This window comes from Panthera onca, chromosome B2, assembly GCF_046562875.1.
Source record: "Panthera onca isolate mPanOnc1 chromosome B2, mPanOnc1 haplotype 2, whole genome shotgun sequence".
Classification (NCBI taxonomy): domain Eukaryota; kingdom Metazoa; phylum Chordata; class Mammalia; order Carnivora; family Felidae; genus Panthera; species Panthera onca.
The window spans coordinates 64,169,786-64,175,785 of NC_138343.1; positions in this window are offsets into that span (position 1 = coordinate 64,169,786).

The following is a 6,000-nucleotide window of genomic DNA, read 5'->3' on the forward strand; positions in this document are numbered from 1 at the left end:
ATCTTAGTGGAAGGCCTCTTAATAGTTAACATTAAAGAGGTGTATGTAGTTAATTCTCCGAACTTGTGGCCTAATTGTTATTGTTTACTTAAAATCAGAACTAGGAGGATGAATAATCTTGTGCTAAATAAGTACTCATCTTTCAAAATTCTAAGTTATAGGCATCTTCATACTGTGAAATTTAAATGGGGCCACCGTAGGTCTTAGGCCATTGTCTTATTCAACCATTTATCCTTTCAGAATGCCACACACATGCTATAAATGTGATATGAAATAAATCCTCATGATGTAAATAGAAGTTGAACAGTTTCATTTTCCCTAGCATTCATTTTGATGAATTTCCCCTCATTTTGTCTGTTTCAATGTACAGTTATGGGAAGGGGAATTACGGACTTTTATAGTTAGTAGTGAGCGTGGATCCTAATCTTACATAGATATAGAAGAAGTGACATGACTTTCCTCCCTCAAATGCTACAGATGCAAGAGCTTGAGATAAAACCTAAGCCCCCCGGCTCTCTGTTCAGTGTGTTTGAGGCCATGAGTGGCCCCTTTTAACTCTTGAGCACGCTTTGCTAATTAGAATGGATTCAGAAGCATCAGCCCAGACAGTGGGCTGACCTATGATACAATATTAATCCAGGACTGGAGTCCTCTCCATGGAAGAGTTTTACTCACTGCTGAGAGTATTTGCCACTGGCCATTGATCAAGTTTAGCAGGTTCTGAAGCAGGTTCAAACATTTCCATGTGGGAAAGAAACCCACTGGGGCTCTGAAAATGGACTTTGAGTACATTTATCTCTGACCATGTGCCTCTCTGGACACAGTAGCTCATTTAGATTTCATCTCTGGGGAGAACATGGAGCTGGCTGTACTGCTGCCACCCGGACATTTCTAATCTCACTGAATGACATCTTTATCTCCAAACTGGAGACCAGGGAACTACCTCTGAATTTTCATCTGTCAGCACATCCAGTTTGACAACAAATTCTGTTAATTCTATTTCTCAAAGTTGTCTCCAATCCACTCCCTCATTTACATCTCCATTGTCCCCATAAGCCTTTATCTGTTGCAAAAGACTCCCTAATCTTCCCTCTGCCTTCAGAAGGAACGCAACCTTTCCAAGATGCCACAGTGTACCTTTGTATCTTGGGTGCCTATTATAGGGCCCAGCACATAATAAACACTCAATAAGCCGTTATTGAATTAAAAAAATGTTTAGCAGTTATATCTTGAAACAAGACGTGTAAGGGTAGGGACAGCTATTTTTGGATCCATTTCTGAAATATAAAGTTTCCTCAAGACAAGTAGCCTTCAAAATGAATTAATATTTTTTATTTTAGAGAGAGCTCAAGCAGGGTAGAGAGGCAGAAAGAGAGAGAGAATCTTAAGCAGTCCCTACCCTTAGCACGGAGCCTGATGCCAGTCTTCATCTCGTGACCGTGAGATAATGACCTGAGCCAAAATCAAGAATCAGACGCTCAACCAACTGAGCCACCCAGACACCCAAAATGGATTACTTTTACGACAAGTACAAAGATTCACATTGAAACATTTCATAAGAATTTAACGCTTTGACAAACCTAGATCATAGTTTCTTCCTGGTTTCTTGGGTCACTTAGTAACAAATGCCATTAATTGGTTGTAAGCTGATTTAACTGAAGTTTCAAATTTGAGGTTAAATGAAAGGAAAAAAGTACATAGTTCTACTTTTCCTAATGGTTTGAAATTTTAGGTAAGATGAAGTAGTTTAAAAATCACATTTATTGGATCAACAAAGTCCCTGTTTCCATCCTGGCTTAGAGTTATACGAATAGAAATAAACAAGCATGAGCATGAGATGAAGTCTCTCTATATGAAAAGCACCTGGAGCACTGGTAGAATTAAAAACAATTCCCTTGGCAGTTCACAGCATAGCTGACTTTTTTTCCCTCTGGTTTTACACTTTAGACCAAAATTCAGTTTGACAGTAAAGGCCGCACTTTAAGAAATGGCTTTTTCCCTCAATGTTTGATTTTCTGATTATATCCCTTCTCTTATGTGAGCTTTTCTTTTTCCTACATGTTGACCACCAAATTGAAATGAAAAACTCCATTATCTTAAGGTTTCATTAAATAGAAACCTTATGGAAGTTTTCATGAATGGAAGTAAATGGTCATCCAAATTCTTTTAAACTTCATGAGCATTCTTTATAAGCAATCCTAAGAAAGGCTTGAGTGTGTTATATACTCAGAAAAACTTGAACTAAACTTGACTTTGTGAAAAGGGTGACTCTTCATTTGTTCTTTTTTTTTTAGCTTATTGTAATGAACTCAAATTATAAAAGTATAATTAAGTCACAAAATCACTCACCTGAAACTCAGATATGTAAAGAAAAGCTATTTTGTAATAGCTTATCTGATCTTCTTCACAAGTCACACCCTGATGATTGGTAGGGACATCTTTAACTTGCCAGTGGTACTATTCCTATAATTTCCTGTTTATATTTCTCCTTCTAGTTAAACATCTGGAGTATTCAAAATTTGAATAAGGACCAGAATGGCCCTGTTTCTTTCGGTAAATTATTAGTCATTTAGATTTTATACGCTCCTCTCATTCCTTGCCCAATATGGCATCTGGAGGCATTGAGGAGGTGTATTAAATGTATGGCAGCAGAGAACAGGTGGAAGAGATTCCCGGAGTGTCGTCTGGATGGTCTCTGGAGACCATAAAGTGGCTGGGCCAGCTTGTTTCTGGATTGGTAACTGCTAAAGTTCAGCTGGTCTCAGATGGCTATCTGGACTTCAACCTGATGGTGCTCATGATGGAACTGATAACTTTCAGTCTTGAAATTCCTACAAAGAGAAGCCAAGTGGATCCTCCTCTGGCCATCTCAATTCCACTGCTCCATGCCAGGGTGGAAGTGGCTGCCAGAAAAGGTTTACCCAGAAGCTGCCACCCACATAAGTCACCTGGGAGAGTGTGACACCAGGAATCCCTGGTGCCTTCTGGCTTCCTTATACGTCTATGGACATTTTTAAAGACTCTAATATGAATTGATTAAAGAGAAGGTTATTTATGCAGAAAGCAAAAGAGAAAAGAAAATTATCCCTATAATAATAAACAAAGAGTACTTTCTTCTTTAAGTAGAATCTAGAGTTGGAACAGACTAGAAAGTAGGAAGTCCAACATTTACTTCTACTAATAAACAGGTTTAAAGGGTTCCCTTGGAATCTGTGACAATCTCCTGTTCAGTTTAGATCTAACCTAGGCCTTCCAGCTCCCCAGTCCTGTGCTCTCTCCATGAGGCAAGTTTGCAGATTTCTATGTAGTTTCCCGAATAGATGCCGGCTGAAAGATCTTCTGTTAAACTATATGCTAAAGTCTACCTTGTTTTCATTCTTTGGTTCCAATTAGTTAAATAACTATTTCAGCTTGGAGACATCTGTGTGACAGAGTTTTGGTTTTGCAATTTGAACCCCATCTCCTCAGCTCGGCCATGTGGCCTTGGGAAAGGCTCCTAACCCTTTATGAGGTCCAGTTTCTTTCTCTGTAAAGTGGGAACAGTAACACTCTATTGGAGATGTCTGAAAGTTATAGAATTGAAATGTTCATTCCTAACACAGAGTAGTTAATATACTATTATTGTTGTTGCTATTTCTCAAATACTTGTGGTTTCTGTTTCTTTTAAAGCCCAAAATTTAAAAGAGAGGAGGAAGGAGGTAAGGAAGAAAGGAATGAATGAAAAGACACAGAGCCAGAGCCAGATCTTTATATAATTTTAGATTGCTCTTTGATTTTTCTTTAGTTTGTTTTCCGATTACATAATAACACCTAATCCTGATTTGTCTACTTTGATGGTTATGAGAAAAAATTGATATCACAAATGGAAGAAACACGGCCTACGCTGTTATTATGATATTTATGATATAATTATTTTGGAATCTTGAATAATCTACTTTTTAAATTAAGGAAAATCTATAAAATACCCATCAGGGAACTTGGCAAGAGAAATAATATAATATTTAATGGGGTTCTGAAAGTTAGTTTCCTCTTTATCATCACTATTTTTGTGTGGAAAGCAAAAAGATCAGTGAGGTACTTAGATTTCCCAAAAGCGTTTTCAAGAGAATTTTGTCCATCTAGATAAAACTCTGCTGAGCATTTCCCTCCACTATGAATCTTCAGATCTCATACAACTACTCTGTAATTGCACAAATGCTGATTCAAACTAAAGTATGGGAATTCTGCTAAAGAAAATACCCAGCCCTGGGAAAAACAATTCAAAGTGCCCATTACTGTGATAAATCAGGTAGTTTTTGAGGGATAACTATACATAGATTTATAGGCTGGGTAATCTACAAAACAGCTGCTTTCAACTTTAAACACCTAATTATCTTAGTAAGTAGCTTCCTTATGGACCCCAGGGAGACCTGTGTATGTATTTATTGACATTCCTTCAAGTTGGGGCTCAGTGAGGTTTATGAAGAGATTTTTTTTTTCTAATATGGCAGGGAATTATCTTACATATGGAAATGTTTCCAACTGGGAATTACCCTTCCCCCATTACCACTCCTCCTTTACTACCATTAATTTGAAGAAATTGTTATTCTGGGAATTAAATTAATAACACAAATAAGTAATGGGTGAGATTGCATTCTGTAGTACTCAACTTTTAAGACAGGCTGTCTAAAATAGGAATAAATTTAACAAAACATGTGCAGATCTGTACACTGAAAATTATAAAAGATTGTTAAAGACAAGAAAAAGGAAAGATACTATATTCTTGTACTAGAAAACTCATATTGTGAAAATGTCTGTTCTGCCTAAATTGATCTATAGATTCAATGCAAGCTCAAGAGAAGTCCCAGGACTTCTTTGTAGAAATTGGCAAACGGACACTAATAGTTATATGGAAATGTAAGAGACCTAGAGTTGCCATAATAATTCTCAAAAAGGAAAATAGTGGCACATAGGTGGTTCAGTTGGTTGAGCCTCTGACTCTTGATTTCAGTTCAAGTCATGATCTCACTGGTACTCCTGAGGGTTGAGCCTGCTTGGGATTCTCTCTCTCTTTCTCTCTCTCTCTCTCTTCCCCTCTATCCCACTCACACATTTTCTCTCTCTAAAATAAAAAAAAAAATGAAAAGAAAAATAAATTAAAAAGACTTTTTTTTTTTAATTTCAAGCCTTACCTAAGAGCTACATAATCAAGATAGTGTGGCCTTGGTGTAAGGATAAACAACAAATAGATGAAATGAAATAAACAGTTCTGAAATAGATCAACATACATAGAGTCCACTGATTTGTGACAAAGGTGACAAAGTAACTAGATGAGGAAAAGGTTATACTGGATAGTGCTGGGACACCTGGATATTTAAACAGGAAAAAAAATGAGCCTTGACTCCTACTTACACTACACAAAAATACGCCCAACGTGTATCATAGAAGTCAAGTAAAATCTAAATATATAAAACGTCTAGAAGAAAACATAGCTATTTTTCAAAATTTTAGGGTAGGCAAAGATTTTGTGGATAGAACATAACTGTATCCATAAAAATTTATAAGTTGGGTTTATTAAGGTTAAAAAGTTCTGCTCTTCCAAAGATACCGCTGAGAAACTGAAAAGGCAAGCCACAGATCAGAAGAAAATGTCTGCAATACATATATCTGAAAAAGGATTTACATCCAGAATACATAAGGAATTCTTACAACTCAAAGGACAAACGACAATTAAAAAGTGGGAAAAATATTTAACAGAATCTTCCCAGAAATATACATGTGCAATGGCCAGTGAGGACATGAAAATAAGGACATGGAAATATTATTAATCATTAGGGAAGTATAAAGTAAAGCCACGATAAGATACTGTTACAAACCTTCTAGAATGTTAACATTTAAAAAGATCGACAATGTCAAGTGTTGGAAAGAATGTGGAGCAACTAGAACTTTCATACACTGGTATTGGGAATGTAAAATTCTGTAATTATGTTGGAAAACAGTTTGTCAGTTTCTTATAAAATT